This window comes from Hyposmocoma kahamanoa, unplaced genomic scaffold (assembly GCF_003589595.1).
Source record: "Hyposmocoma kahamanoa isolate Upper Pololo Valley unplaced genomic scaffold, ASM358959v1 80, whole genome shotgun sequence".
NCBI lineage: Eukaryota > Metazoa > Arthropoda > Insecta > Lepidoptera > Cosmopterigidae > Hyposmocoma > Hyposmocoma kahamanoa.
In genome coordinates this window covers 8,816,864-8,829,337 of record NW_020654051.1, presented here as the reverse complement: position 1 = coordinate 8,829,337, position 12,474 = coordinate 8,816,864, and the positions used below count along the sequence as shown (strand labels likewise).

The window sequence follows — 12,474 nt, the reverse complement described above, 5'->3', positions numbered from 1 at the left end:
TGCCGATTGTTGGCCAGGATTCGTCAGACGTACAGGAAAGGAAATGGTATGTCGTCGTGCGGGAAGGCCCCTTCCGTACACTCCAAAGTTTTACTAAGTCTGAGCATAGCGATCGCAAGTTTATCATGATATTAAATTATTTTTTGTTTTACTCCACTAGTTTGTTATAATGATTAATACGAAGATCGAACACTGAGAAAAGTCCTTCGATGCGGCTGGATTTGAACGAGCACCTTCAACCATACCATGTCAGGCGCTCTCTCAACTGAGTTTAATTACGTTGTGACGACGGATAGTCGTGCAGTTTAAAGTGTCGTGGCTTGTACATTTAAATGAAGTTGTTCACACATAGTACAACACGATTAACTGTCGTTTACGACTTTTTTGACTTTACGACGACAGACTGTCGTGACAATGGAAAGTGCTAGAATGATAGTCGTCCGACTATAAATAAATAAGAAGTTGAGAAGACTAAAGTAAATAATAATAATTATAAAAGAATAAAAAATTAAATTAAAACAATTGATAATGCAGTGAGTACCTAATTCATTCATATTTTAGGAACATATAAATATAAATACGTTAGTACACAATACAATACAATACAAAAATTCTTTATTGTACACCAAAAAAGGAAACAAATACAATACAATTAATTTTTTAAAATACGCGGTGGTACAATGGGCGATCTTATCGCGTTAAGCGATTTCTATCAGACAACCTTTGGATGGAAGTAATTATATAATAGTAAAGGAAAAGTATATTATTGAAATATCTTTATCTTATATTTTAATCATTAATTTCTCTTCACAAGTACCACTTTTAAACCGCCCGCCCATAGCGGCGCGGATATCTGACAGCGGTGACATCGCGGCTGTTTGGAGCTGCATTGTGGCATTTACATTTTGAGTGTAGCTGTGAATTAATTGCACTGGTACGTGTGAATGGACAATGAGTTTTCATTCAAATTCATCCCACACTTTTGTCGCTGTCGCGTGGTAGTAATGACGTTTGAAAGTGGTGCGTGTGAGAGCCTAATCTATCGCACATGTTTGATGGAGTGAGTTTTGATAGTAATGATTTTCCGCTATGAAATATATTTTCGTAATGCAAATTAATATAAATGCAAAAGTAACTTTGTATACAACGTTTACACGCCTTAATCGCTGAACCAATTTTGGAATAGAAATAGTAGGGGACGTAGGAGAAGGAAAATACGAGTGTGAAATAGGGGATGAAAGTTTGCATGGAGAACCTATAAAACTATGAAAACGAGCATAGTTTTTTAAATTTCTTTTTATAAAGTCAAGTGACGGGACGGACAACTCGTGCGCCAAAAGGTAAGCTAAAGTTAAATTGCAAAGATCTAGGGGCACTACCACTGCGCCCGTCACCCTGAGACATAAGTTGACAAGTCCCATCTGCCTGTAATTTCACCAGCACCCTTACTCTTCAAAACCGGAACACAGTAATGCTGACAATACTGCTTGGCGGCAGAAATATGTAGGTATAGTACAGTAGGCTATTCGAAGTACTTATCTGCGTAGACGACGTCGCGGGTACCAGCTCGTGAGAGTCGATACAAGCTCAAATAGCTTTGGTTGACTCCGTATAACAGTGAAGGTGTTGAATGAATAAATTTGGAAAAAATACATAGTAAAATTTAGGATATATACTGAATTAGTATACGGTGTGATTTCTAAAAATATTCACGATAGAAAAAAACGCAATCTGATCTCGAAATTTTACAAGAAAACCTCTGTATTCAATACGTACTTTTTTATATCAACTGGACTAAATAGAACAATGTATATCGCATACTATACGAGTATACGATATACATTTTTCAACTGCCTTTAATTTCGTTTGTAAAAAAATGAAGTCTAAAATAAAGCCAGAGTCCCGCCATTGCCGCCCGACTGGAGCAAAAGAACCGATTCAGTACGGGAAAAATTATAATTCGAGCTGACGTAATATCCAATTATGACCGCTTACCAAAGATCGGAATAGGTACTGTATCTAAGAATAGGTACTAGATGCACCCTAGACGATGAAAAAAAAATTACCAAAGTATGTATGTATTGTATCCTTAGAGGATGGAAAAAAATAAAGGAAATTGTATCTGACACGTCGCTATGTACGTTTCTCTTCGTAGAGGGAGAATAAAAAAAAGAATAGAATAGCTTCTCGCGTATACTGAAAAGGGATACCAACAGAGTACCTATAAATTCTGGGTTCTACTTTTAAAATTTTACCCCGTTAAAGAAATTGAAATGAAAATGAAGCCGTGGCAACCTAATGGTTTGACCTAGTGCCTCTCAATCAGAGGATCATTGATTCGAATCCAGACTCGCACCTCTGAGTTTCTCGGAATTTGTGCGAAATTTAATTTGAAATTTATCATGAGCTTTTCGGTGAAGGAAAACAACGTGATGAAACGTTGAAGAAAGTTCAAAGTCCTCGAAAAACGTGTGCGGTTCCCAACCCTCATTGGGCCAGCGTGGTGGACTGTCGCCTAAGCACTCGCCTGAGAGGAGACACGTGCCCAGCAGTGGGACGTATAATGATAAAATATCTGCCGAGTCTAAGGAGGGAGAACCCGCCAGACCACATTTAACTTGGTTGAGTTTTAGTAACCAAATAAAACAATTATGATAAATCATTACTTTTTTAGTGACGCTTGAACAGTATTATTAACTTAGTATACATATTTCGAACTGAAAAAATATTGAAAAGTAAAAAAAATACAATATTTAAAATGACCCATAAATTGGGGAAAACATAGTGGCAAAAGCACGGTATCCCTAAAATCAACTTAAGCCTGTCTAATTTAATTTATACGTTATTTATTTCATCTCTCTTTCTCGCGTATTATAACCACTGCTGGTAGAAGCGAGATGGACATATTTAACAAAAGTAAGATATTCTCCTTATTTTAGGAGGTTTATACGATGTAAACAAAAATCTTTCAATCAAGAAAAACACTTCAAATGTCATCTAAAATACATGAAATCGTAATATTCCAGGCTTGTAAGAGTATTTCACACATAATTTAACACTTCACATTTCACAGTAATTCATACAAGAAACTTCATTAATTTTAATGAAAAATTAAAACTTACGTGTGAAAGGTTATGTTGGGAATTTTTCGTTCCGTACGACTTTTAAAGCCATTGACTTACAAATAAATGGACGACGGGTCTAATACAAAAACCACGAAAAAAATGTCCCAAGTCAACCTATTCGAAATTTAAATTGTAATGACATCGCAGTATCGCGCTTTCAGTCGAACAAATGATGACTAAAGCGGAGTTTGGCGCTCTGTATACGATTTTAGCGCCTTACAAGTGCGGACACTTTTTAGCGCGGACCCGACGTCCATATAATTGTAAGTCAATGTTTAAAGCCTAAAATATAACAATGCTCCTTTATTGTGAGCTGCAATAATTGTCAATTACTACAAAGGAACGGTTAGTAACTTTGTAAAACACTTCTTAAAAGCACAAACACTTAAAATCGACGCACATCAAACACTCGGAAGGATTTGCTGGACTCAACGAGTGTTCAGTCATACAACCAAAACCGCATACGTTGAACGGGACAAAAAATAATATGGTTTTCTCGTTTACTCTGATATGTCTGTGCATAAATCTATCTCGCTTATATGGTTTTTATTATTTATAGAGCCCCTCTACCCAATTCTCCCTCTACGTTTCTCTTAGACCTTTATTTATTTACATCCTCTAAGACGTTTGTGGTATTGCAAAATATAGAAACTCCTTCGCGGAAAAAAATGGAAGAATAAAGTTTAGGACATAATTATTCGGCAAGTAAAATTTAAACTAAATTAAATAAACAAAATTAAAGTATTTAATTAAGAATATATTTATAATCTTTTACAATTTTAAGTTATCGAACGAGGTCCTATATACATATTAAGTAAAGAGATATTACGCATTTTAAGTTAGTATTTATACCTAGTACAGAGATTTCACGTCATTAAAAGTTTATTGTCTTTGGTGCTAAAGTCAAAAAGCCCTAGGGAAAGTGAAAAAATCTAGGAATAATTTTATTCACAAATTTATAAATTCACGTAAAACATTTATTTTATAGCAGCGTCGTTTAAATTAAACCTAAATATTGACCATTATGTATCATTAATATTTTGCACTATATTCGAGTTTTCAAAAATATATTACTTTTAGAAATTTATGAAAAATGCATAAAAGCGTTACTTCAAATATTTTGTGGTACATAGAATTCATAGCTTTCTTTATTTTATTGTCATTGTTTTTCGTCTACTTCTTATACTTGGCGAGGTTAAATTATATATCGTACAATAGAAGATACGATTTTATACGAAAGTAAGTATTTTTTACCATTTTGTCTCGTTCAAATACTTGTCATACCCTTTTTCGACGGATTTCGTACTGTTATAAGGGCACGTTCAAATTAGCCGCTGTTACATGCGCTGCAACAGCGCGGCGGCCGCGCCACAGTCGCGCTGCTAAAGTGCGACCAAATTTTCCCATGCCTTTTTTATCCAGTCGATTGGAATAACCGGCGGAACATATCCCATATTGCAGAGTGTTGTTTCACATTCTCTATAAATGCTTCAATCCAATTTTCATCCATCGTGGTTAATTTGAAAAATTAATATGTACACCTCGCTCGCGCAACGCAACGCGCCCTTAGCCTCAAACAGTAGATCCAGGAAGTATTTACAATCTCGTCTGTTTGCGGTACCACGTTTAAGAAGAATAAAACGCTACAAATACCAAAAACACATTTCAAAACTTATGCATCTGATTAAGGTTTTCACGTGGAGAATTACTTGAGAAAGATGCGTTTATTTGATAAAGATTGAACATTTTGATGTTATTCCAGAGAAGTTTTAAATTTTTGCTCACACTTTTTGAATATAATTTTGATTAAATTCTAGATACATAGCTGATGGGACTTGGCTAATTCAGGGCTAATATTAGATAAAGCAAAAAATCCTGGAAATTACAGAAAATACGGAAAAGCTTGCTAAGTAAGTGTAGTTTTAAATAGGTAACTGCTTTTACAATAAACAACATTCTATCAGTCGACTTTTACTTAGAATATATTGAATTAAGGAACCTAATTCCATTGTTACACTAATTGTTTAAAAGTATGTTATTGATTGATGATGATTATTTTAAGGAATAACTAGCATTACAAAATCGAAAAATATTGCATTTATATCTAGAATATTCAATGACAATACACATTAAAATTAAAAAAATTATCAATACAAATTTTCGCATTTATAATTTAGCTGACATGAGAGATTTAATTTAACACTTATGAGTGCTTGTTACAGAATAAATGTACCGAAAGTAAAACCGAAGGTTACCATTGTAACTCCGAATCAAAGGCCAATATGTGTGGAACGCAGTTGTATATGGTTTTGCAGGATGGTTGCCAGCATATTTACAGTTTCATTGTGCTACTACTTTGCGTATTCTCTCGTTAATAACACCAAACTGAAGTTCGGCTTATTCTTGCCACCCTAAGCCTTTAAACATTAATATACATATTCGATCATTAGCTAATTGCTTTTGGTACGCATTTTTTAGAAGCGTTATAGATTCCTTTATTTAAATGCCTTTTCCGCGTAAAATTTCTTGGGATCCAACATTATTCTGGTGCTGTGGCTTAATGATTTCTATATTAATGTTGTTCATGTTTTTGGTTTATCATTTCAAGCATTGACATACCAACGAATGGACGTCGGATGAGCGCTAAAAAGTTAAAATCGCATACAGAGCGTCAATCGCGCAACAGTCTTCGTTTGTTCGACTGACAGCGCGGTTGTCAATCATGCAGTACCTACCAATAATAATAACTTTTAAAAGTTACTACAGTAAAGTGTAGAAACAGGATTTTGTTACATATTTTCACTTAACAAATTGTGTTGTCATAGTTCTCATTTAAAAGAAATATTTTGTACAGTTTTACAATATTCAATTTATATATATGTATAATATGAATCGTAAATATAAATTACAAAAGCACAAAATAATCAATAGCTAACTGTCCTTTTTCTACACATTGCATGCGCAAAAGATGGTAAGAGACCCATTACGTCAGTTTCAAGAAGCTTATATAAACTTCTTGGTCGTTTTCAATTGTTCGAATCTCAAGCGATTGAAATATTTAGGACAAAGAAACTATAGAGTTGCTTTGATTTTAATCTTATTTCTAAAATATTTTTTTTATTAAACGATAGCAATAACTAACAAAATATTGTTGTACTCGTTTTACGGCTTGGGATTACTTATCAAGTTAGAAAATACATTTGCCCGAAATAACGTTAGCTCGAATTTTCATAATGTCAAATGTATTTTTTAGAAAGATTACAAAACAAACGCTAATTTTGTCTTTGTGAAAAGCATCAAAATTACTCGAAAGCATAACGGTTTTATTATAAAGCGGTGTTCGGAATAACGGATATTTGAGTTTACGTTTAGTTGGAATATCGGTACATTTCTTATACTACACGCCTATTTTCACATTTGTAGTAATATTTGTATGTATGTGTGTATCTGCGCAACTCTTTATTATTATCTTTAAGTGAATTTGTACAAAATTAGACATAATAATATATATAATAAAATGTATAAAATTAATTAATATTTACGAGAAAGGCTACTCCATTACTCTTGTGTTCAAGTAATTTTTAGTCGAAGCTAAATATGGTGCATTTTCTTTAAGTTTCCAGTAGAAGCTGAATCTGGTGTTTTTGGGCCCTTAAATTGTTGCAAGCAAAATTAGGCAGTACTGCAATGACGTTAGAATTTAAATTAAATATTTTAGTTTTTTATATTTCGTTACATGTCACTACGTTTGTATAGGTTAACTTCGGACATTTTTTTGTGGTTTTTGTATTAGACCCGATGTCCATTTAGTGGTAGGTCAATGATTTCAAGTGATTTTTTTAGGTATGAGGTACATATTTTTTTGCTATTGTTTAATTTATCAAATAATTTTTGTCTCTAACCTTAAGTTCGTAATAATCAATGTAAATTTTTAGGTGTTTTGTCATTTGGTGTGTGTATAAACGTGTTACGTAATTATTACTCAAAAAGTTATTAGGTATGATGGTATTAAAATTACATTTACCGTTGTATCTTTACGATTTTTGCTATTGCTTTGTTTATCAAATTATTTCTAACCCCCATCAATGCTAACCCCAAACATAAACTTTAAATGATTCGTTATTTAGTCCTTTTAATCAACTATTAACTGAACTTAACGGGTATCAATGCAATTTTTACCCGATTGCGGGAGGGTTATGTTCTTTAAGTGTATGTATGTCACACTGTACAGCTTGGTGTAAACAAATAAATAAAAATATGAGGTGTCGTTACATTCGTCTTGTTTGTAAGAATGTCATAGGCTATAAAAAATATTAAAAATAGTGAGCAGGGAATATTTTTTTTATCTTTCCAGAGTGCGATTCACGTAAGTTCAAGCTGTTGAAATATCGTTGAAGTTACGTAGTCGTTCGATCGAAGTCCTATCCAAAATGGGTATCACTTGAACGAACGTTTATATGAGTTGAATCTAAAAGTAATGACTAATGAACGCCATCTTGGATTGTGAAATTTGACATTTAGTCGTCGCAAGTCTTGAAAGAACTGTCAAAATTCTAGCAGAATACGCGTTGACTTACAAAGAATACGTATGACTTGCCGTTTAGAGTCGATCGTATACCGGAATACGCTTTAAGACACATTGGGATCGGAACGACTTTAAAATTGAATTCGTTGACGTTCACTGTCACACGTGAATACGAAAAAGCAGTTCCGACTAAATCGCTACGATATCGTAACGGTTTGATTACGTGAATTACCCCCCAGAAAAATATTTTTGCAGTCGGGTATTTGTTTTTTAACAGACTTCAAAAAAGGACGAGGTTCTCAATTCGACTGTATGTTTTTTTGTATGTATGTTACGCGATAACTCCGCCAATTGTGAACCGATTTTGATGGTTCTTTTTTTGTTGGAAAGAGGGTACCTCCGTAGTGGTCCCATTTAATTTTGAAGAAAATCATCCATCTCTAAGGGGGCTGTTCATGCATGAAGATTCATTTTTATAAATAGCGCCTAAATTTTATTATAAGGAGCAATTATTTTAATGGTTGATTTTGCTATTCTCCAATTCAAGGCGTTTTTATCTCAATATACTTTGAGTAGTGACAACCGATTTTTATTATCTCCTATATTAAGTTCCGTATAGTGGCGAACTAGGGGATGAATCCAGGTTTGCGCACTTTCTGGTAACCGATTTCAATAAAACTACAAACAGATGTAATTCCACATACTTTTTAGGTCGGTTTTTTTAGTACTCTGTACTGATATTTTAAATAATTTTTAGACTTGTTGCTAGACAGGTTTCGAATAAGGAGGTCTTCTCCTGTTCTCTGTCTGACATCCGTCCGAAACAATTATTGTCAATGATACCGACCAAATCTATTTATTGACTAAACTAAGACGCGTGATGCAAATGAAGTTTCATACTTGACCATTATCTTTTGACTTGATCGAGTACTATTAATTGACAGTAATGGAACGAAAGTAGACTCCCAGACCTTGATCCTTATTTATGAGCTTCCGCGGCGGTGACTCGCCACTCTAACTAACAAACTGCCTCTGTGGCCTAACGGTTACCATGCCGGACTGCCACGCAGAGGTCCCAGGTTCGATTCCCGGGCCGGTAGAAATAGTTGTATGGCCTACAATTATTTCTCTCGTGAGTTTGGATGTAATTTGTGGTTGTCTATGTGTGTGTCCATGGCACCCGCGACACAGGGTTTCCCTAGTGCGGGGCTATGTTGAGTGTGTGCGTTATTTATTATTATTATTTATTTATTACTCGTACAGGTGCAGACGGTGGCGGTGAGCAACTACCCTCTTTTGCTTCATTCGTATTAAAAGTCATATTATTATGGAGGATTGCACATTACACTAACAACGTCACGTTCTAAAGTCTTATCCTCACTAACTAGTGACGTAGTACCTGTAGCAGTGTTTTCCGAGTGTTACGTAATCTACTATTTGGCTACTTCGACCGTTTTTTTAAATATAATAGGGTTAATTAAATTTTTATTGAATATACCGTGCCAGACGCTATACCAACTAAGCCACGGAACGAACCAACAGACCTCACGAATTTTTCTATGTTTTCGACGCAAGCACATCGGTTCGAATCCGACCGTATCGAAGGAATTTTTTCTGAGTGTTTTTTCTGAGTGTTCGATCTTTGTATTAATAATTATAACAAACTAGTGGAGTAATTTCACAAAATATAATTGAATATTAATTCAATAAAAATTTAATTAATACAGTGAATAGCGACATCTCTCGCCAGGACTGGTAGCTGTAAAGGTACTAACTGGGTGATAAATCTGCAATGGATTTCTCATAGATGGCGTTACGACTAAAAAGTCGTTGAAAGACCAAGTGCAAAGACACGACGCAAGCACATAGAAAAATTCGTGAGGTCCGTTGGTTCGTTCCGTGGCTTAGTTGGTATAGCGTCTGGCACGGTAAGCAAGAAGACGTCGGTTCGAATCCGACCGGATCGAAGGAATTTTTTCTGAGTGTTTTTTCTGAGTGTTCGATCTTTGTATTAATAATTATAACAAACTAGTATAATAGAGTTGTTCCATGCTGACAATTTTTCTTAAAATAACTCTTACCCAAAATTAGTAGACTATTTCCGTTGACCTACCAATAAACTATTTCATATTGAATATCGACTGTGAACTGGCAACCGGTACTATCTCAATTTTGACAATTATACAGGACGAAGACAAGAACTGTTTGCGTAATTTATAATTTTTTCATTTAGTACAAGTTGAATGAAGTCGATTCTGGCGCCAAGATTAAATGTATCTGAGATGGAATTTCTTGCAACGCTGCGGAGTATGAAATAGTATAAAATGGTATTAAAAAGTGAAATCTTTAGAAAATTGATATAGTACCGGTTGCCAGGTCATAGTCGATATTTAACTAACACTCCAGAAAACTATTTTGTATATAATATCATCATCACCATCTCGGAGAATGTTTATAGTTTGCCACACTCGCTGGCCCGAAGCGGACTTAACACGTTTTCAAGGGTTATGAACAACAAACATGTTTCATCTCGATGTTTTCCTTCATCTTTTTTCGAGAGATATTCCTTCTAGATATTTGCAAATGTAACGATGATGGTAAACTTAGAAATTACATTATCGCAGATCGTAGTCACCAGGTTGCGATCTGCCCTTGTGAATGTCTTTGAACAGACTTCACATCCAGGTAAGTCGCTGCAGGAGACAAGTTGTGTTCCTTTTTATGATATCGTGTAACGGGTGTAGTGTCACTCAGAGCTTTAAATCACAAAGATCTGAGGCGCACTGCCCGTCAACTTGAGACATAAGTTGACAAGTCCTATGTGACTGTAATTGTACCAGCACTCTTACGCTTGAAAACTAAAACGCATTAATGCTTACATTACTGCTCGGCGACAGAAGTAGCTAAGGTGGCACTTACTTGGCTGGACGAACTCTTTCACAAGGACTCTACTGATACTAAATATGTAAATGGGTGTTCAGGAATGCTAGTCCAACCCGATGCGACTGCGGTGCCCCGAAACAGTCCATGCAGAACTTGGTCGTTTGCCGCTCGTGTCCTATTAACTGTACGAGGGAAGATCTCTAGGCGGCTACGGATAGTGCAGTCAAGGTGGCTACATACTATAAGGCTATAAGTCAATGTAGTCCTAAAAGAAAGGAACCATCGACGTGCGAGTCAGAATGGCGGGTGGACCTTAACGGATCCAGACAAATTTGGTATTAAAAAAATGTACTTAAATTGTGCTATTTAGTATCCTTGTTTAAAAAAATTGTATCCTCCATCAGAAAGAAGTTATAGCCATATCAACACCTACCCAAATAAATGGCGGAAAATTTACAATTTTCATTTCGCTATAATTTCGTTCTAATAGAGGTACATTTTTTTAAAGAATTGGTTCTAAATAGTACCATTTAGGTAAATTTTTTTGATACCAAGTTTGTCAGGACTCGTTAAGATGCACAAGCCACTCTGAAATCTTAACAAATTTGGTCTTATTTCCCGGAAGCTAACCAGCAGATTGAGCTGGAGTTTCCTTTACTTTATAATAAGGTACAATTTTTGAAATAAGTTTTTATTGTTATTAAATAAAAACTGGTAATTTGAGGTACACCCGCCATATTGACTGTCAATACGGTGGGTGTACTTTGATATTGCTCTAACTTAGTTGTGATGGAGGTACATTTTTTTTAAACACAGTACTTTTACTAAATAGTACCTACAATTTAGGCACATTTTTTTACACCAAATTTGTCAGGATCCGTTAAGGTACACCAGCCATTCGGACTCTCACGAATCGAAACGATAAATAATAATGAGAGGGCGAAATTAAATTTGTATGTATATTTATGTGGTCTGTGGTATATGCCGCCATAGGGATACCAACCGTTGACCTCACAAATTGAGAAACAAGTGTTCTCCAATAAGAGCTACCACCGCTCTATATTTAAGATACCTAGTTAAAGTTTATATTATTAAGTGTTGAGTAATAATAACCTCCAAAGAAATCAGTAACTTGTTACCCAACAACACTATTACCTAAGTCCAAAATAACGAACAATATAATTTCTCGGTGTATCTTTTCACCTCTTGCGAATTGTGACTGTTCAAAGCAATTACTCCGTCAGTTAAGCTTATGAAAGTTTGACGATCCTTGAATAGAATTCCGTCCGTACATCCGTCTGTCTGTCAGTCTGTCTATAATTTGGTGATTTGGACATAATGATGGATCATTAGCGTAGCGGAAGTAAATATTTTAATTCACATTTCATGCAAAACCATTTGCTACGGTTTTTGTGTAAATTGAAATAACTACTGTTCTAATCATTTTATGTTATTACAATATTAGTCAGCTCATTGATACACATTCTGTGTTTTTTTTTCAATTATTGCGTAATTGCAGTCTAACAAGCTTACGGAATTGTTGCGTTTCGAAATTAGAGGGATTTTGCTAAGCATAGTTTGTTTTTTTTTTTTTCATCAAAATATGTAGTATGAGTCCACAAACCTCACTTGAAAGCGAACATGAGCAATATGATGGTGCATATTCTCTCAGTAGATGATTCGGGAAATACAAACCACGGTAAGAGTTCTACTTCTCAGCTATATAATACATGTAAAAGCAAAAACTACTGCTACGGAATGATCTGAGCCATTAAAACTTGGTACTTTAATTGGCTCCAGCTGTTCTCTGTGGAATAAGGCGCTGTATGCTGAGGAAGCCGTAGCTTAAACCCTAGGTCGGTTCCTGAGGGTTACATAAATTGGGAATGTAAACGCGTGTTCGTGAAACGCGCGATTGCATCGCTACGCTTGCGATTTACA

At 35.1% G+C, this 12,474-nt stretch overlaps 1 long non-coding RNA gene across 1 annotated transcript; it reads left to right on the top strand.

The window, feature by feature from the left end:
• Positions 1 to 4,041: 4,041 nt before the first annotated feature.
• On the top strand, positions 4,042 to 5,950 carry LOC113233899. The gene is made up of 3 exons (XR_003310762.1): positions 4,042 to 4,364; positions 4,943 to 5,035; positions 5,348 to 5,950. It is a non-coding gene; the product is annotated as an uncharacterized LOC113233899 (long non-coding RNA).
• Positions 5,951 to 12,474: the final 6,524 nt, after the last annotated feature.